Source organism: Hemicordylus capensis, chromosome 1 (assembly GCF_027244095.1).
Source record: "Hemicordylus capensis ecotype Gifberg chromosome 1, rHemCap1.1.pri, whole genome shotgun sequence".
NCBI lineage: Eukaryota > Metazoa > Chordata > Lepidosauria > Squamata > Cordylidae > Hemicordylus > Hemicordylus capensis.
In genome coordinates this window covers 261,459,915-261,481,459 of record NC_069657.1, presented here as the reverse complement: position 1 = coordinate 261,481,459, position 21,545 = coordinate 261,459,915, and the positions used below count along the sequence as shown (strand labels likewise).

Genomic DNA, 21,545 nt, shown 5'->3' with positions numbered 1-21,545 from the left:
CTGCGCTTCTGTGCGGGTATCGGTGCTGGGCATCACCTCTGCTTATACCTAACCAGCAATAATGCACCTGCTGCTCTCTAGTGCCTGCAAAACATGTCTGTATTTCAAAAGCTCTCTCTCTCTCACACACACACACGCGCGCGCGCTCTCTCTCTCTTTCTCTCTCAGACAGTCAGTCTCCTACTTCTGCACTTGTCATGCACTGCTTGTGAGTCCACAGGGGAGGAGGAGGGAGGAGGAGAGAGCGGGTGTTTGGCTCACTCGCTCTCGGCCTGCCCGTGGTGGCGTGGAGGCGGCGGCGGCGGCAGCGAGAGCCACCGCCATGCGGTTTGTGTTTGGGGAAGGGGCTCCGATGGTCTGTAGCTGTGCCCAGCGTCCTTTTCTCTCCCGGATCTTCCGCTCCTCAACTTACAGCGTGGTCTAGACGCTCCTGGAGACCCCCGCGAGCCTGCCCCCCCCCTTGTCTGTACACGCGCCGGCCAGCCCCCGGCGGGAAAGCAGGAGCAGGTAAGCGCTTGGCTGGGCCGCTTTGAGCCGGCCCGGCTCGTTCCACCCGCGAGCGAGCGCGCCCAGCAGCACAGAGCCAGCCACCTCGCCAGCCTCCGCTCCGCGCCCGTGGAGCTGGGCTGTGTCCCTTCCCCTGTTCCGATTGCTTGCTGCTTGGAACACAAGCCAGGAGCAGCGACCCAGGCGGCGGCGGCGGCGACTCCCGCTGTTGCTGCTGCCGCCACCAATAAGGAAACACCGCGCCTGGAGCTCAAGGCTGGCTGGGAACAGGGGGTGGGGGAAACCACCCTCCTCCTCCCCTCCCAGAGCATCTTTTGCAAACAGAAGGGCTGGTTGGCTGCTGCTGCTGCTGCTCTCCTTTGCTTTCCTCTCCGGAATCCTCCGGCGGCAGCTGATGTAAGACCCTGGCGGGAGCAGTGGGAGAAACGGGGCGGGAGGGGGGGTTGGATGCAGTGCTGCTGCTGCTGCGGCTGCAAACAGAGGGCTGCCTTTGCTGCTGAGCCCCTCCAGCCGCAAGCACCAGATCGCTGGAGCTGGCAAGCGAAGGGGGCCAGGTAGGGGAAGGAGTGGGCGAGTAGCCATTGCTTGACCCCGCCGGAGGGGAAGAGGAGGTGGTGCCTTGCTCTTCCCTTCACCTGGGCTCCTGCTGCTGCGCCTCTAGCGTGCCGGTGGCTTTGGATCCCTCGCGGGTACGGCCGGCGACCCTTCATCCCCAGCTCTTACTTTGTTGTTTCGCAGCACGCGGGGCGGGGGGAGGCGTTGAGATCTGTATTCTCTGTTCTAAGCAGCCCCTGACTCGATGCGGAGTTACTCGGAAGCAAAGATTGCACCGTGTGGAGTAGGATTTACTCCCGTGGAAGGGTGCCCAGGAGCGCAGCTTGAGTCTCATTGTGTTGCCATGAGTGGGCGGGTGGGCGGTTTATTGTTATCGGTAGCCCTAGCATGGCTATTGCGCCTTCTTGAGATCCTCTTGGCGGAAGCGCTTTCTTGGCTTGGTTGAAAAGGACTGTCTGCCTTCACCTTGGCTTTGTTCACAGTTAAACAGAAGTCCGGGGAGGGGGAGGAAGCAAAACACCCTAGTGTAGCAGGTCTTTGTATATTTTACGCCCCCAGCTTGAATCTGGGTTTGCTGTTGCTGCTCTACATCATCACCATCATCATCATCAACATCATTATTATTATTATTGCATGTTGGTTGCCAGCCGAGCAGGTCACCTTTCCCCCCCTTCTGTATGTGTATCCGGGATTACATGTCAGTGCTGTTATGCAGTGCTAATAAATGTATTCTGTAGCTGAAAGAGTAACTTTGACATTGGAGCATTCCGCCTGAAGTGAAAGGGATTGTTGTTTGTGTACCTTGGAAGGTAAGCGGCGCTTATTGAAGGATGGGGATGTGGAGATCTGCTTTCCTACACAAATAGTTTTCCAGTGCTGCTTCCAATGAGACTCTTGGAAGAAGGTGTCAAGTAGGTTAGTCCTATGTTGATGTTGCCTGCAACCCACACAGTTGTTTGACGTGTGACTGAATTGTGTGTTGTGAGATGCTGGTTGCTTAATCGCATTTTGTCAGTCATTTTTATTTTACCAGGGTCATTTTATATTGCCTCTTCTCAAAATAAATATTCCAAAAACCTAGTTCCATTTCACTCAGCTGTTGCTTCTCTTCCCTTTCTTCTCCTCCCTCATCACGTCTGGTGAGCTACTGTGAAACACAATGGTGAAGAATAATCTTTGGAAGCTGATGAGGGAAGTCTAAAGCTGCATCTACAGATAGAAGCCGCCCGTGTTTGTTTATTAATTATTTATTTAATACACTTTTATACCTCCCTGTCCAAAGCCTCGACGTTCACTTCTGCCTGAGGGTTGGAGACTATACAGCAGCACATTATACGAAAACAGCCATAACAACTGTTTTTAATTTATATGGAAGAATATTGGGTAGCATCTACAGTTGCCATTAGTGTAGCACAGGAGTCTTTACTCCGGAACAAGGATTCTTGTTACGGTCTAAGAACAACTGTGGATGTCACCCAGTGAGATTAAGTTATGAATCTTAAGCAGAAAGCTGTGAATATACAGCAGAATACAAATGGTGTTAGGCCACTGTGGGTGCTAATGCTTGCTATGGAGCACGCCCACAACCAGTGCTTGAAGAAGTTGTGATCCTACCTTCATGAGGAAGAGAGAATGCCCTTGACGTGGTTTCCCTCACCCGTGCAGAATGTTTTGTTCAGGAGCCTGGTGCTGCAATCCCAAATGTGTGACTGTGTATTTTTGTTGTAGATGGTGATAATGCCTCTGTAGGAGAAACATGTCATCTATGAAGCAAGTGTTTATGCTGCCACTACTAGCACATGAGTCAGGAAACTGCATTACGATAGTTGGAGAATGCATCTGAGTAGGAAAAAGCAAAGTGTGAGAACTTGCCTTAATTTAGAAGCAAGGATCGCAAACTACAGGGCTGTTTTTCACACAGCAGGCTTTACCGTGAGTTTACTGAGAGGCTTTACCGCGAGTTCAAAGTTGCCCCCCAAAAACCCAACACAAAAAGTGGATTTTTAAAACTCTGGATATAAATTGGACTACACTGTAATGCTCAATGAAAACCATGAATTGTTTGTGACGTGCTCCCCGAAAGCTTGCAGGGACTTCCGGGTAAATCTGGCTGATATGTGAATGTGCACCCTCCATTCTAGAGGAGATGGGAGCTAAAAGCCCTGTGTGAAAAAAGCCCAGGACATGTTTCCATGTAAACCTGTTTAGATGGCATCCATGGACCTCATATGCAGATCTTATGAGAACACATCTTAAAAGTTTCGAATTAAGTGGCTGGTCAGCAAAATATTGGTGTACTTAAATGTGCAGTGAAACATTGCTAACTGGAACTTAAAGTGTTCTTTGAACTCTCTGTGCAGTTTTGCCAGTGGCTGGCTATTATTTATGCTGAAGGAGTCTCTGTGAGAGCAACAGATAGCATCACCATACAAATTATCCAAGCAGTACTACTAAATAGGTGGTGCTGTTTTGAGGTTGTCTGCTGTAAATCGTGATTGATTCCGTGATTGATTCTTTCCATAGGCTGCCATTGGATCTCATTATTTCAAAGGTCCTCTTATGTTTCAAAAAGGCACTTTTTTCTCAGGAAACAGAGTTGATGTCTTAGCTGTAGTGCATATTTTCCATGTTGCAGGTAAGATTTGATTTGCATATAAAATAAGCAGTTGCCATGTAAACAGTAGGAAGGAGAAGAATAAGTATGTTTTGTTGCACTTAACACCGCCCGCCCCCCCCCAACAGCAGCAACCTGGAACTTTTATTTCAAAACAATTGAGCATTCTGCTACAAGATTTCAGCAAACATCTAGGCTACAGTTGAACACAGGTGTGTTTGAGCGCATTTAGAGCACAGTGAGTTGAAGCATGCCTAGCTCTGGATTGTGGCCTCAGTTTTGGCCTGCAAACCAGACCTCTGATGAAAAATAGATCTGTGCTAGCAACTGTCTAAACAATTTAAAACCCTGACTTGATCACTGGGTATGGATTCATGTCTGCTTGCGTAACACACTTTGCTTTATAGCTGTACTCCCACACACTGGAGCTTTGTTGTAAAATAGAGGTTTTGGGTTGTTTGGTTTTTTTATTTTAAGAAGATCTCAAAACATCAAATCACTTGTAATCCAAAACCGTTGGCTCTGGTATCTGAGAGTATGGCAGACCTTTGCAGGTGAAAGAGAAGGAAGCAGAAAGACTTTATTACTGTTATGCATTTCCTCATCTACGTACACGGTGAGAGGACAGATCCCTGCCCTGAGGATATTTACAGTGCAGAAAGAGAAATAGAATAAATGCAACAAAGGAAGAGTTGGAGGTAGGGTAAACAGGGAAAGAATATGTGATTATTTCATGTGCACATATTACTTAGACTTGGTTGCAGCAGTAGGGTTTGGGGACTAGTTTTTTTCTTCTTCTCCCAACTTGGCATGCAAAACTGAGATATCTCAGGCTTTTTGTGTAGCACCTCAAATTTAGGGAGTGACTGTGATACAGTTTTTGTTCCATTTCTTCAAACAAAACCATAGTTCTCTTGACCTAATGCTCAGTGCTGTCTTTGACTGAGGCTGCATTGTTTCAGTAATTTTTTGGCAGTGATGTTAGAGCTATGCCGGGAGCCTGTCGAATCCATTTGCCTCCTACCATGAGGGGAAAAAAGATTCCTTGTTTAATGTAACTTAAGTAGTTGATGCCTCATGTGTAAGGTGAGGACATATATTGATGCTGCTGCTATGATATTCATTTTGGATAGAAGAACAATTGTCTTATGTATGTCTTTAAATTTTGTGGTTTGCTTGCATTGTGATTTAATTGCCCAAAGTATATTCACATTTCATAACTTGACTAAAGAAACAGAATTTTCGTTTTCTATAATGCTTAGAGGAGCTGGCAATTCCAAAACTGGTGCTGAATAATTTTCTTCCCAGTCTTGGCCATGGCATGGCTTTGGTTGTTGACTCCTTTAAAAAAATCATCATCATCATCATCATCATCCCTCCTTTCTAGCATGATAGAAGCCATCATCGTTTGATCATTTAACATGAGGGAAGCCAAGATTGTGTACATGGAGTTGCCTGGTGGTGATTCCATGAACTGCTTAAGACCTGCTTGGCTTCAGCAAGGTGACCTCAGCCCATGCCCTGAGACCTCAACACTGATTTAGGTGACCAAGGTTTTGATAAACCACTGCATCAGCCCTTGTGTCAGCTGTGGTCAGGAGATGAACGTACTCTCTGTGCCAGATTAGAAGGGCTATGGTTAGGAGTAGGGCCATTACTGCTGTTCTTCTTGGGCTTCAGAATTATTTTGCCTATTGGAGTGAATATATCTTGCTTTCCCCCCATCTACTTTCGTAAGGGCCGCAAATTTTTTTTGTGGTTTCAAATTGTGCTTAGCTTTTTAACATTATTTAAATTTTTTGTTTACTGTTTGCTTTTATCTATTTTAGCAAATTATTTTAAACTGAAATTTGTTTTTAATGAAACATTCTTTTTGTGTAATCTGCCTTGAACATTTTGGGAAAGTGGCTCAGAAATAACTAAATAGTAAGAAGAGCTGGATCCTGGTTTGGGGGATAGTAATTTGAAAAGAAACGTAGAGTAATGTTGCCTCCTCATTCTTGCTGCTGCACTTCCAGAATATATTCCCTTTGGAAAGTCAAGTCCCATTCACACATATAAGTTCTTACCACTGCTAAATGTGCAGAAAGACACTTTTAAAGTGGTGATTCTCTTATATTTAGCAGGGGGAGAGCAACTGTTCCTATCCAACCCCAGCCCAGCATACATCCAGTGGCTGTTGCTGACATGGAGCCCTTTTGCATGATTGGTGAGAAAGGGTTACAGGGTCAGTGGCGAGGAAGCCTTAAAAAACTTACCTCCTCACAGTCGATGCTTGTTAAGAGTCTGGGCGTGGAGATCACGCGCCCAGATGTGCAGTTGCTTCTTCAGGCAGTGTGGAGAGCGGGGTGCGGGGAGACATTGCCCCGCCCCCCTCAAACTGCCATAATGCACTTCAGAAGTGCGTGGTGCATTATGGGGACCCACCCTCCCCTCCCTAAGCCAGCTGGGAGTCCCACAGTCTGTCAGCCCCAGATGCAAGCAGCTGGGGCTGGCCGACGATTACACAAATGGAGTTAAGAGAGCGCTTGTTCTCTTAACCTTGTTTAGGAGGGTGGCTGGCTTGGCAGGTTTGCCACCGAGGCACTGCTAGGATTGGACCTGATCAGTGTTCTCTCTAAATTTTTTTCATCTTTGTGCGGAATGAGTTTTGTTCTAGGCGGCAGTCTCAAGGCAGTGTGTGCACACGTGCATTCAGAGTGGGGCCTTCCTGGTTAAACCTGAGCGGGATCAAAAATTGACTGAGCAGACATGAAAAAACACGTGAGTGCGCGCACATGCGCACGCCTTAGAGGGAACACTGGACCTGATCCTGGCGGTTCTCACACACAGGCAGGACCAGCTTGTCTTTTATTAGCCCAATTTTGCCTGTGCATGAGAACAGCCTCATGGTATCGCTGACATGGTACCTGCTGACAAGGTACCTTGAAGTTTCTTTTTAGACAGTGTGCCCTATTGTAAGAGGGCACCAAATTAATTATTGTTTTTTCCTATGAAAACTGCTCTGAGAAATTTTGTTGAAAAGTGGTAGATATTCATAGTGGTAATAGTATAAAGGTAAAGGTAACGTGTGCCATCAAGTTGGTGTCGACTCCTGGCGACCACAGAGCCCTGTGGTTGTCTTTGGCAGTATACAGGAGTGGTTTACCGTTGCCATCTCCTGCGCCGTATGAGATGATGCCTTTCAGCATCTTCCTATATCGGTGCTGCCCGATATAGGTGTTTCCCATAGTCTGGGAAACATACCAGTGGGGATTCAAACCGGCTACCAATGGCTTGGTAGTCAAGCCATTTCCCTGCTGCACCATAAACAGCTCTGGTATACCCCCCAAGAACTTTTAATTTATCTTTTTAAGCCAAGAGCAGCTTCTATGGGTTCACTTAGGTTGGACATTTTCGTCAGCATTCAAGCAGTCCCAACTCTCCTTGGGTATGTATTTTTTTTGGAAGGGGGGGGGCAATCATGCAATGTGTAAACTAGGCTGTTGTGGATACAGCTGTGATCTGTGATGGCTGGGAACAGTGCTGCTGTTTCAAGAATTTCTGCTGGCTGTAGCCATCTTGATGATCTAGCTTGTGTGTTGTATTTGGCCATGTAAGTGCATGCCTAAGGATAGCTGAGATCATTCATATGCAGAGTTACAGATCTTGTGTGACTCGGCACATATAGTATGAAAAATATGACTGGCGTAGAACACTAGATCAATACAAAAATATAACCTCAAGGTCACTCAACACAATCAGACAACAATCATTACAATAATTAATTGAGAGAGGGATATATATAATGACTATGAGCTCTGGAATCACTGTTTACTAAACAGATAAATCCAATAACAATCAAATATACCAGGTTTTATAGAGAGGAACCATTGAAAGAGATGTAATTACCCTTATGATGACAAAAAAATGGTGTTAGGAAAATGCCAGTGACCAGTGAACACACACAAAAAATGAGGTCTGAATTACTTAGCAACATGCTTTAGGTTAAGCAACATTTTCTTGTAACTGGATTCTGGATTTCCTGTAACTAGATTCATGATGCATGGAAACATTTGGATGTCAATCTCACATTTGACACCATGGATTTGATTGGTTTTAATAAGCAGAATTGGCTCTAATGGTAAAGCGATTCTGCGGCTATGGGGAGGGGAATTAACCTTAGTCTTGGGTGGAATGTGTGCCAAAAATGCAGCCTTTGGTGTCCCTGCTTTAGCTAACCTAAGAAGAGCCCTGCAGGAACAGACCAAGGGTCCATTTAGTCCAGCATCCTGTTTCCTGCAGTGCTGAGACTTATGCTTCCAAGAAGCCTACAAGCTGGACATGAAGGTACTGTTTGTCCCCCTGGCAATTGGCATCCAGAGGTATATTGGTATACCAGTTGTGGCAAGTACACACAAACCTTTCTGTTAGTTTGATTTTCTGGTACTGAGCCAGCGTAGACATAATGCTTCTGCTCCTTAACCATGGTTAAAGGATTGAGAATGGACCATGATATTACTTATTCCCGCTATCCTTTCCCTTTTAACCACAGCAAGTGCTCTTCACTATTTTTCAAGTGGGGGCCATTTGGCAAAAACCCTTCAATGTGTGAGCCATTTCCCACTGTGCTGACCTCTGTACAGTGCTGTGCTTTCCCCAACATTGGGGGGGGAGGGGCGCATTAAGGGAAATTGAGTCCTGTTGAATCCCAGCACCATCTTGGAAGGTGTGCACAGAGTCTTGGGAGGAAGGACTACACTTCCCAGCCCTCCAGGCACGTCTTCCGAGATGGTGCTGTGGTCTGAAAAGGCACCTTTGCCCTTGAAAGCATAGTTACTGTGCAGTAAAAATGATTGCCCCCCTCATGGGGCCAGGGAGGCTTCGCAGAGTATTTGGCTGTGACCAAAGCTTTCTACAACCGCACTTAAGGTTGATGGGTGCCACTATTGGCTCTTGGGCCTTGCAGTGAAGAACACGGCTATATGGAGAAAGTGCTGGGAAGGGCCATACTTCCCAGTACTCCAACCATGCCTCCCAAGATGGCACAGTGGCTCAAGAGGGGCTCAAATGTAATAAATAAGAAACAATCATGGAAGGCTCCATTTCCCTTAATGGAGCATCACTAGCATGGGGAGCGCTTCCAGTGGAAATGGTCACATCTGCATAGTGCCAGGGGAACTGTGCAGACATTTCAGCTTTGGCTGAAGCTTTGTACCGATCCAATTAAAAAATTACTCTGGGAGCTGCACTTAGGCCTTAACCATGGTTAAGTGTTGCATCAACCCTGACATTCCCAATATGTTCACAACAGTGAACGTGAGTTGACAGGGAGAAGTTTAGTTACTTCAGACTGATTAACTCACACATTCTGTATGACAATAGATTCCGACCACCTGTAGCTGCTCAGAGGCTAGATGCCACTAAGTACCAGTTGCAGGGGAGCGGCAGCAAAAGAGAGGGCATGCCCTCAGCGCTTGCCTGTGGGCTTCTCAGAGGCATCTGGGGGGCCACTTTGTGAAACAAGATGCTGGACTGGCTGGGCCTTGGGCCTGATCCAGCAGGGCTGTACTTATGTTTATTGAGACAAATTGAGTCTAGGTGTTTGTATCTCTAGGCAATGCAGTCTTCTTTGAGTAATGTTTCTCAACCCTCTTTAGAAACCTGCAGGCATAACAGGGAAGAGATCATTTCATGGAATTCCTGAGACTTCTCTTTGTATTTATTTATTTATTGTCTTTTTATTGTATGTTTTTAACTTTTGTAAATCGCCTTGGGGTTATCTTTTTAATGAAAGGCGGTATATAAATGCAAAAATAAATAAAAATAAAAATAAATATTTCCGTCCTTGAAATGTGATACAGTCCACTGCTAGATGCAAGCATTCACAGCTAGAAAACTGTTTTGATCCAATATGATTGGTTTTGTTTTTAAATGTATTGTTACAGGTAGCTTGGGGTGTGGGTGTGAGGAGAGATCTGGCTGGATGCGAGGCATTCATTGTACAGAATCTTTAGAATGTGATTATCTTAGGACTCACTGAAATGGTTGTCAGCAGTTTTTGTGCAGTTCTTTAGCAGATGCAAAAAGCAGTCGCTTCATAGTTACCAACTAGGTTTGCAGAAGGACTTTGTTGTAATCGGGTGGAGGAGTCACAGACCAATGCCGGACAATCCAGTTGCTGCAGCTGAGTCCAACCCCCTCCTAATTCTGGGCTGGCTATTGAGATGAGCTAGCAACCCTCATGGAACTGCATATGGTGTGAGTATGAGTCACAGCATCTACTCTGTGGGGCAGGGACTAAAAACTTCTAATCTCTCATTTGTTCTTCTTCAGAGAGATTGGCACTGCCATCTATACTATATGGCGATGTGGATGTCTGTTTCCAAGCTGTGGAGGGATTATTCTTGCTGATGTGTGTTGATTAAGTAAATGCTGGCTAGGAATGTTATAACAAGCAACACATTTCTGAAATAGATGGAAATTGTGTGTTTGTAGGTGTGTATGTATCTATGGGGCGGTACAACTCTGAAAATGGGCTTGTTTACATCCAAATGAGAGAGAGAGACTGGGTTTTTTTTGGCGGCGGTGGGGTTAGATTGTTGAGGACACATGGGGAAATATACAATATGCACCTTAAAGGCCTGTAAATAAAAAAGTAATATTGTTGTCTTTAAAGTGCTTAAAATAATATAGCCTATTAGGGCCCTGATTCATGATTTTAGAAATATGCAACATCTTTTTCTAATTCTGAACATGCTAGACAAATCTGAGCCATGAGGCCTAGAAATGTAACCGTGGTGCTGCTGCTGCTTCTTCTTCTTCTTCTTCACTGTGGTGCTGCTGCTGCTTCTTCTTCTTCTTCTTCTTCTTCTTTATTTACACAGTCAGACAGGTGTTATTAACTGGTTTGTTTTATCCAGACATCGAGTCCTTCCCAAGGACCTGGGATGGCTGAATTTTATTGTCAGCAGTTATAGATATCGTCGCAGAATATAGGCTGTTCCCAGTAAAGCTGCTTTTTGTAGTTGGCTGGTGGTGATTTCTGTGGCCCCTATGGTGTTGAGGTGCTCTTCAAGGTCTTTTGGAACTGCACCCAGGGCGCCAATGACCACTGGGATTATTTTGGTCTTTTTCTGCCACAGCCTTTCAATTTCAATTTGTAGATCTTTGTATTTGGTGATTTTTTCGATTTCTTTTTCTTCTATTCTGCTATCCCCTGGTATTTCTATGTCGATTATTTTGACTTGTTTTTCTTTCTTCTTGACTACAGTTATATCTGGTGTATTGTGTGGCAGATTAATAATAATAATAATAATAATAATAATAATAATATAATAATTCAATTTCTATACTTATACTATACTTATTTCTATACTTAGGCAAGGGTGTTCAGAGAGGCAAAGTCATTTAATACAATCTTGATTTGTCCCGGGCAGCCCTCTTTTTGTTCTAAGTATGTCACTTGAAAAGGAGTAAAGAGAAACCCGTTTACCACCCCTGTCTCATAACAGCCATAACCAAATCTGACAGTTTTGTTAAGTGCCCATTATTTGGCTCCTAGTTTTTTGGGCCAGCTGCTAGATCCAAGGAAAATTTGTCAAGATCTATACTAGACCTTACAAAGACCACCTTTGGGGTGTAAATTACCTCATTTAATATAGTTCATGGAACAGATAGATTTGAGGCCTATAAAATTGAATTTAGCAGATTTCTATAATTCAGACATGTAATGCAGTAAATTCCCATTTGACAGGTGAAAGAATGAGGATCTTTTGTTCCATATACTTGGCTGGCTTTCAGGGGATCTGCAAACTAGGAATTAAGTTCTACCTGTTAAGCATTTGTGTCTTTCAGCCTAAATGAATTGCGCAGTTGTGGGTTTTATGGCCATCTACTTAAGTGACAATATTTGACCTTGACATAGCCTCCCACGGTGCATCTCAGAAACAGCTGTGGTTCTGTAGACAAGATTAACAGTGTGACCACTGCTGCAATTAAAAAATATGTTGTTAGTTTGATGCTGGGTAAATGGATGTATGTAAATGGTATAGCTATTCCAAAAGCTGGATTGTTACTAGTATAAAGGCTGCAAATGCAGCATGTTCCTGACTTTTTAGTTATTAGAGGGAAGAAGCGATGTCAGGCAATGAAACCTCTTCATTACTGGAAATCCTGTTCCCGTCATATGACCCCTTTCTCTCTCTCCCTCCCTCCCCTCTGAGATTTTCTGCATTTGGTTGCATAATGTGAGAATCAGTAGTCAGTATAAGCTGCCTATAATGTGATCAGGTTGCTGTCTTCTGCACTTCGCATCTTTGTAAACAAAACAATGAGCATGTGCATTTTCAGAGATAAAATGTGTGTCAGTTACCTGTATTTCAACTGAGATGGCTACCAGAAAGGGCCTGTAAGCATAGTGGGGCCCGGTGAATTTGTCTGTCTTTTGACACTGTGAATGTAGCATATTTCTATGAGAGATGGGTATGAGGTTGGGTATGAGGGTGTTAATGTTGTTGCAAAAAATAGGGAGTCTGAAAGAAGAGGTTCCTGTTCTGTTCCCAGGATGCCAGTGAATATATCTGGGCTGCTCAGTATCCAAAAAGATAACTTCGTGCAACTCCTGCATTGTTTCAAAGAGGTGGTAACGTATGCCATTGCGGTCTTATGTGTTTACAGTACAATTTTATACTAACAACTATTCCTTCTGTCCATCTTGCTAGTTTTCTTCATCTAAAGTGTAGCATTTTATTAGGGGAAAATATTTTGTTTAGATCAAATAATAGGGATGTGAATGGAACTGGTTTGGAAGCCTTTTATGGCCCTCTGAACGCCTGGCAGTTCAGTGAGGTTTGAAGGCGAGGGGGGCATACCTTTTAAGTGCGGGGGGGGTGCCTTTACCCCTCCTGCCACATTTTCCTTGCTGGTGCTCCATTTAAAAAGTGTTTGTCAGGGCGGCAGCGTACCTCCCTGCTGCCCTGGTGTCCTCCTTGGCCGGAAGTACCCAGCACGTGTGTGCATGCTGGGCACAAGTGAGTGCTAGATGCGTGCGCAAACATCCAGCATGCGCATGCGTGCTGGGTACTTCCAGGTACTTCTGGCTAAGGAGGACACCAGTGTGGCAGGGAGGTATGCTGCTGCCCCGACAGACACTTAAAATGGAGCGCTGGTGGGGGAAACATGGCGGGAGGGGTAAGGGCACCCTCCTGCGCCCTTAAAGGTATGCCCCCCACCTTTGAACCTCCCCCTGCCGGTTCCGTGAGCATCCCTATCAAATAATTGAGATGATTGTTGTACTTAATATGGAGTTGGTTGCCAAGAAGTGTCTTTGTGGGGAGTGGCCAAGTTCTGTTTTGAAAAGTTACTGTGCTGTTTGTTAACGATGCAGTATACCAGGCATCCCCAAACTGCGGCCCTCCAGATGTTGCTGAACTACAATTCCCATCACCCCCAGCTACAATGTATTGTGGCTGGGATGATGGGAATTGTAGTTCAGCAACATCTGGAGGGCCGCAGTTTGGGGATGCCTGCAGTATACAGTTCATATGCTGCTTCATTGTATCCCAGTGGTCTGCTGGGAACAGAATGGTTTCTTCCTTCCATCCAGGATCTTGGCTCTTTTTTCTTCCCATGGTTCTGGGTCATTGGAACCTGCCAAATGTAGAGACAGGATATTGACTGATTTGCCCAATAACATTTTTTTTTTTTTGCAAGGTGGGGGGGGGGGGACTTGGGTGAATTTTCTTTATGCTCCAAGTCTGGGATTTTTGGGTGTCTTTGAGAAGAAGGGGAGCAGTAACCTTTCCCCAGGTCAATTTGGCTGACTTTTGCATTTTTTATGCTTTCTTTGTATTTTCTGGCTAGGCTTGATTTTGTAGGTATGATGCTTCTCCTGCTATTAGTCTGGATTGTGTGTGTTGATCTGCAGGAATGTGGTCTTCGTTTGTGATCAGTGATTGAACTACAAGGTCTTTGTAATCCTTTCCAGCACTGTGGCGGAATTTAGGTGATCTTCCAAACCATGGATTGGAGGATTGTGAATGAACCACTCCATATACCTCTCTCCTCCTTGTGCATAGCTTTGCTCCCTATTTCCTGTTTATTGTTAACCATAGTTTGCCATGACAAATGAACTGACAAGCTGTGGTTTGTGCTTGCCATCCAAACCAGAATTGGAAACATATTTCAAATCATGGATTTTGATTCTGAATTGAAGGGCAAATGCTAACCATAATTCACAAATTTGGATGTTGTAGCAAACTTATTAGCACTAAGCAGGAAATTGAGAGGGAAGCCATGTGTTAGGGTAGGGTTGGTTTCTGATCCTTCAAACCATAGTTTGAACTGGAGGATCATTTGAGTTTAACCTTTGAGTTTGGGGATTACATTATTCAGAAAAAAGTAGTGTGAAATGCTAAATAACTACAGTATTTCCTGGCTTACCTTACATTCATTTTTGTAATTTTGGCCTTTTTAGAAACATCTAGAATAGAAACCCTAAGTTGAAATGTGAGGACCCAGGGGAAACAGCAAAAGGTCTAAGTCAGTGTTTCTCAAACTTTTTGGAGTCAAGGACCGCTAAATTCTTCGTGCAGAGTTTCAAGGACCGCTACATTCTTCATGCGCAGTTTCCCAGACCAGCAGTTAGTAAAGGGGTTGGTTTCAAGTCTATCTATCTATCTATCAGACTTCTATACTGCCCCAAACATGCATCTCTGGGCAGTTTAGAATGAAAATAATATAAGCATTAAAATAATTAAATTTGGAATCTTTTGCAAACATGGAATATTAGGGGTTCTTAACCTTGGGTCCCTCAGTTAAACTCCCATAACCCCCAACAACAATGGCATTTGGCCATTATGGCTGGGGATTATGGGAGTAGAAGTCCACCAACGTCTGGGTACCCAAGGTTGAGAACCCCTGAATCTAAAAGCCTGGGTGAACAAATTTGTCTCCAGTATGTCTTCAGTATGTGCGGGGTGGGGGTGGAGGTGCTTCTGATTACTCAGTGGAGAGGGTATGTTGGGCCATTAGAAAAATTCAAAAGCTACATGGGGCCAATGAAAACAACATACAAGCAAGCCCCACTGATGCAAAAGGGAAACAGCGTTCCCTCTCAAGGCGCCTTGACCACAACAGGCAGCTGGGTTTCAATCAACCAACCTTTGGCTGCAAATAATGAGCATGCAAGAACCAGCAGCCCTTCAAGTGGCGCCCACTGCCATACTTTTTCCTCCATGCCCCCGCACCGCATACAGTTTGAAGCTGTAAAGATAGGGAATAAGATAGCTGTAGGAAGATCTCAGCAGCACATGGAGGCAAGGCACAAGAAGGGTCCCATGCCTCCATGATACTCTTCCTCTTCCGTGCCATGTGCAAAATTGAGGAAGTGAGTGCCTTGATTTCAGTTGGGGGTGGGGGGGGTTGACTCCCAGTCAGGGACCGGCACTCAAGCCTTCGGGGACCGGCAGCGGTCCAGGGACCGGTGGTTGAGAAACACTGGTCTAAGTAATGTTTTCCTGTTTTTTTCCCCCCTAACAAGAAAAGTTTGGAAAATTTGTAGGTGGGGAAAAAAGAGACACTCACATGAAATACTTCATTTCAGGATGACCAATGAGATCATTATATTATAGAGCTTATAATTACTCTCCTTTCCCCCCTAGAAACATGAGTTTATACTGCTGAAGATGATGATTTTGAATAAGTTGATTTTGAGGGCTACATTTGGGTCCCAATCCAGAGGGAGTTAGTTGTGCTGAAATTCCATTTAAAATGATGGGACAAATTGATGAAAGTTTGTGATTAACTTAAACTCCATTGATTTCAGTGGGACTTAATCATGACTTATTTCCCCTGAATTGGGACCATTGTTTCTAATTATACAACTCCCCCTCCGCCCCCTTTCATGATTTCTGTTCTCAACTTCAGCTGGTCTGAGACCATGGTAAATTTTGTCAGTCTGTTTGTCAGCTAGTGAAAATGTCAACTGGTCCCATATCTTGGGATGCAGCAGCTTGCTGCTCCATCTGACAGTGGATATGTTTGTATCTATTGTTTGATATATTTATAGATGTTACTCACAGTTCTCTTCTATGTGCTAAGTTATGCATCCTCTTAACATGGTAAATAATGCTCAGATTTGTTAGCCTGCATATATTGCGCACCCCCCCCCAAGTTGTCGCCATTTCCTCTTTGTTCCCCCGCTCCCCTGCCAGTTGACATGGCTTCAAAGTTTCTGGAAAAGTAGCCTTTTAATTCTCTTTCTCCTGCCAAACAACTGAATATAAGGATTTTAGATTTTTGTTTTTTTTAAGGACTCTTTGTATATGCAGCCCTTGGATTGGAGTTTAATTCTTGAATTTCCCCCCCTGCCATGTTTGGTTAATAGGTATGGACATGCTTAATAACCAAGATACAGTGGGTCAAAGAATGTTTGACAGAGCAGATTGATAGAGGGGGGTGGAAAGAGAGAGCTTCAAAATGGCTAGTCAGTGGCCTTCTGGAAAGGTTGGGTCCAGTTGTGATGGGAGACTAGTATGTTCAGTGTTCTATTTGGGTTGGTGTGTAGTCAAAAATGTTGGCTAAGAGGAGCAGGAAGCTTGTTTTGTTACTTTAGTATTTTCTAGTTTTGCTTTGTACTGTTTAGCTACATTTTTTTTTAAAAAAGGAAAACAAAACAAAATCAACAACTCGCTCCCCTCCCCCCATCTTCAGATTTGGCCGGTTTTTCTTTTGGCATCTGTTACTGGATAATGTGGACAAGCATATGCTTTTAAAATAATGCTAAGTAAGCCATCCTTTTTTTAATATAAATAGTTCAATAGCATTCTACTATTATGGTCCTGTCTTCTCTAAATTAATTCTGCAAGGCGCTTAAGGGGTCTTTGCCTATGTCTGTTGAATGGATTAATTTGTAGAAATGAATGTGAACAAAAATACTTGTCTCCCAGAGGGAGCAAAATGCTAGTTTCCCTCCAAAGGCAGATTTTGCCCCCTCCTGAGCATCTAGTACCCAAAAGAATTCATTGTGATAGTCCTCACTCCCTGGGGATTAGCATATTTTACTGTCTAGAGTCTCTGTTATATAAAACACATGGATACAATTAGTTATGTTTCGTTTCGTTTATTTTATTGGTGGTTGTAAAGATAAAAACATTGTAAATGTTTCCAGGATTATGTCCCAAGAGGTAATTAAGACTGATGAGAGTAGTATAAAAGCAATAAATGGAGAGAACAGGATTCAAAAGTTGCTTGTAAATGTACTTGGCGGTGGCATCATGATAGATGCTCTGCCTTTAGGCGATGGCTCAGTAACATCACAACAAACCATGGTTTGCACAAACCGTGGTTTTGGACCTAAAGCATGCTTTGAGCTTTCAAATGTTCAAACAGACCACAAGCCCTTTCTCACGATCAGTAATAAGGGCTTGAGGATGGGTGGCGGGGAATGCTGCTCAAACTTACCTCCCCCACAGATGATCCATCTTTCCTTGCTGGAGGCACTCCCCGCACGCTCAGACGATCATCCGCTGGTCCAGGCAGCATGGAGGGCCAGGATGTGTTGCCCTGGCCACCGGAAATCCCATAATGGGGATCCCAGCAGCATTGGGTGGGTGTCTGTCCTTGCTGCAGCGCTGGCTAAAAGCAGCCGGCACTGCAGACAATTGAGAAAATGGGGCTAAGGAAGCACTCGCTCCCTTAATCTCGTTTAGGAGGCTGATTCTGCTGGTGGGTTTGCGCACTCCGCAAACCAGGTTTAAGGGGAGGGTTACTTGAGTGGGTTACCCACTCAGGAACCAGCGGGCTTGCAGCTGAGCCCGGTGGTTCACACGGCATGCAAAAATCGGGCTAGGCTCCCTTAGCCCGATTTTTGCAGACCATGTGAATAGCCTCCATAATTAAGTTTCCTTAACCATGATTTAACCATGGTTTTCTTAACCATGGTTGATGTCAGCTATGCTTGACAAATCCCAGGCACCAGGGAGCCATGGTGCCTAGAAATTTAACTGTAATCCCTTTACTAGAGGTAGCTTTAGGTAGTTTTATTCAATAAAAAGCTTAATATTGAGGTAGTTTTTTTGTCCCACGCAGCCCTGTTTCTATTTTAAGTAAGTTCCATGTAAAGGGGATAAAGAGACGCTCATTTCCCTTTAAAGTCCATCACTACACCTGGTAGTTTTGATAAGTGTCCTAAATTTTCTGGCTGGTTCCTAAATGCAAATAATTGTCAAGGCTTGATGTAATGTGAGGAGAGCTGGTCTTGTGGTAGCAAGCATGACTTGTCCCCATAGCTAAGCAGGGTCTGCCTTGGTTGCATATGAATGGGAGACTTGATGTGTGAGCTTTGCAAGATATTCCCCTCAGGGGATGGATCTGCTCTGGGAAGGTTTCAAGTTCCCTCCCTGGCTTCTCCAAGATAGGGCTGAGAGAGATTCCTGCCTGCAACCTTGGAGAAGCTGCTGCCAGTCTGTGAAGACAATACTGAGCTAGATAGACCAATGGTCTGACTCAGTATATGGCAGTTTCCTATGTTCCTATCCAGAATTGAGCCACAATGGTATGTACAAGTGAAGTTCAGGTGACTGTGTGCCTTCAGAAACTCCTTTGTAGTTGAAATATTTGAAAAAAAGACTTCAGGAGTGAAGCAAGTTGGATCTGCATAGTGATCTGTAGCCCAATCCCAAGTGTGTGTGCGCGCATGTGTGTGTGCGTGCTCTCTGCTTGCTAGAAAAATAGGCAGCCCATTAGGTTGTCCTTAATCCATTTGCTTGTAGGATCAGGAGACAGATGGAAAATCCGGATATATACATATGTATAAAGTGTGCTTTTATAAATGAAACATTTTTTTTTAAACACAGCAATAAAGGAGAAAGGAACAATGCTTAATATTTTCCCTCTATATTTTACTGTCTACCTCTCTCGAGACATTTGGGGTGGTTAGCTGTTGTTGAGACTCAGATATTTCTTTTTCAGTTCAAAAAGGGAGTTTATCGTTTACACCAGACTTAGACATTTCCCTTTCTTCTGTCTGTGTTCCTGTGCCTGACAGCCTAGGAACGAAACTTTCCCTTGTATGATAAAGAAAATATTGCAGCTGAAGAAGGCAGTTTGGCAAGACAAGGAAAAGCCAACGAGATTTGAACAGATGAGGGGAATAGCTTTTGTTCAGCAGGAAAAAATTAGGTTTCAGTCAGTTTTGAGAACCCTTGGTGGCCCTTCATCAGTGGATCACTTACTTGGATCCTGGACTTTGTGGATCCCTTCAAGAGCCTTTTGCACTGAATTTCCAACTTTCTGATTTTGTTTTACATTTATATTATGTGGCTTGATATGTGAACATGAATGACAAATAGGAAGCCTGGTAAAACTGGTAATCTTAGGGGAAGGGACGTAGCTCAGTGGCAGGGGACATGAAGTACACTGCTCTGAGATCCTCGGAGGAAGAGCGGGATATAAGTGTAAAAAATAATAAAACAAAAGGGAGGCAGGCTCTATCACTGGCATCTCCAGTTGAAGAGAGGGAGAACGGGTGAGAGAGACATTTGCCTGAGACTCTGGAGAGCTACTTCTAGTCAAAATAGACAATATTGGGCTAGAAGTGGTCAATCATCTGACTTGGTCAATCCATATGTCTATAATTTGTTAGTAAATTCAGAAGTGGAGTTCATTTTCTAGCAAGACTATATGATTCTACCTAAGAATTCATATGCCTGCTTAGTGCCAGATAAGTCTTGTCCTTCATGTTTGCAAGGACACAGAATGACAGAGGGATTATACAACTGTTTCTGGGCAGTGTTGCTTGTTGTGATGTAATAATACCCTGTATGCTGCATGACAATAGTTGAAGGGAGTGTTAAAAGGAGAATGCTGCTTGATCCTTTAGAGCAGACCTGCACAACATAAGGCCTGGGGGCCAGATCTGGCCCACGAGGACTTTTTTGCTGGCCCCCAGGTAGGAATATCCTGCAGTAACAGCAGGAACCATGAAGAGTTCTTCGCCTGTCTGCTGACGAGCAGCAGTGCAGTTGGCCTCTTGAGACCAGATGTCCCATGCTCCTGGGCTGGAGCCCACTGATCTCATCCCTCTTTCCCCTCCTATTAAATTATTAACTTAACAATTAATATTAATGTATTGACAATTGACCTTGGCCCCCGTACACCAAGTCATGGATGGTTCCAGCCCACCAGGACATTTGAGTTGTGCACCACTGCTTTAAAGAGAGAAAACCCCCAAACTCTCATTGATTCTTGTTAGTGGGCTGTAAAACAGGAATAAATTATCACCCTCCACTGATTTTTTAATGGTTGCAGACTGGTTTTCAGTATATGAACAAGAGGGTAAGCTCAGTGAACCCAGGGCCTAAGCTGTTTAGGGCTTTATAGGTTATAACCAAGACCTTGTATTTTGCCCAGAAAACTATCGGCAGCCAGTGTAGATGTTTTAAGATAGGAGTGATATGGTCTCTCCGAGATGACCCAGAGACCAACCTGGCTGCAGCATTCTGGACCAACTGCAGTTTCTGGACTACGTACATAGACAGCCCTACATAGAGAGCATTGCAGTAGTAAAGTCTGGAGGTGACCAGCAAATGTACTACTGTTCTGAGGTCCTTTATCTCAAGAAACGGACACAGCTGGTGTATCAACCGAGGCCGATAGAAAGCACTTCTGGCCACTGGGACTCCAGGGAAAGGTTTGTGCCCAGAAGCACCCCCAGACTGCATATCTGTTCCTTCTGGGGAAGTGTGACCCCATCCAGAACAGGCAGATCAAAATCATCTCCCGAGTTCCTTCTTATCTGGATTCAGTCTCAGTTTGTTATCTCTCATCCAGCCCATCACTGCCTCCAGGCAGGCATTTAGGGAGGTCATGCCTTTTCCTGATGATGTTGACATGGAGAAAAAGATTTGGGTGTCATCAGCATACTGACAACACCCTGCACCAAATCTCCTGATGATCTCTCCCATTGGTTTGATGTAGATGTTAAACAACATCGGAGACAATACGGAGCCCTGAGGGACACCATCTGGAATCTGCCCAAGAAGTAAGAATGGAACCACAGCAAAGCAGTGCCTCCCAACCCCAACCCCCTCAGACAGATACTATGGTTGATAGTATTGAAAGCCGCCGAGAGGTCCAAAAGGACCAACAGAGTCACACTTCCTCTGTCAATTCCCAATTGGAGATCATACATCAGGCCAACCAAGGCAGTCTTCACCCCATAACCCACCCGAAAGCCAGTCTGAAATGGGTCCATTTCCTCCAAGACTGCCTGGAGTTGGGAGGCCACCACGCTCTGTTACCTTACGCAACCATGGAAGGTTAGAGACAGGCCTATAGTTGCTTAATTCTGAGGAATCAAAGACAGGCTTCTTCAAAAGAGGTTTAATAATTGCCTCCTTAAGGCAAGGAGGCATCCTGCCCTCCCTCAGAGAAGGATTTATAATCTCTACTAGGTCTTCTACAATAACCTCTCCGACAGATAGTATAAGCCATGTCAGGCAATGGTCAGGAGAACAGGTGGTAGGCCGCACCACTCCAAGCAACTTGTCCACATCCTCAGGAGTCACAAATTGGAACTGATCCAGCCTGACCACATAAGAGGAGTCACTAAACATCCCCAATTCAGACACTGCAGTAATTGTGGGGTCTAAATCCAACCTGGCCCGAATACAAGAGATTTTATCCACAGTTCTACTGCTGTTGTGTGGAAGGCAGTGTTAGTAATGAAGCTTCAGATGCACTGCATGGTGGAAGCATTTTCTTGGCCCTGTTTCTTCTGCTTTACTGAATCCTCCTTTTTCTAAAAATGTATGCAACTTTATGAAGAAGTTAATTTAAAAAATAGGAATCTCAGTAATGCTTGGGTAATGTTGGGGTTGGGTGAGTG

The 21,545-nt window shown here is 44.5% G+C and overlaps 1 protein-coding gene across 11 annotated transcripts in view; it reads left to right on the top strand.

Annotated features, from left to right (window-relative positions):
- Window positions 1–234: 234 nt before the first annotated feature.
- PLCB4 (phospholipase C beta 4) overlaps window positions 235–21,545 on the top strand; it is a 280,151-nt gene continuing 258,840 nt past the window's right edge. For 2 of the 11 annotated variants that reach the window (XM_053284717.1, XM_053284727.1), the window contains exon 1: window positions 235–507. The gene's annotated coding sequence lies outside the window, so the exon portion shown is untranslated. The other 9 variants (XM_053284735.1, XM_053284715.1, XM_053284720.1 and 6 more) reach the window with 6 other exon arrangements.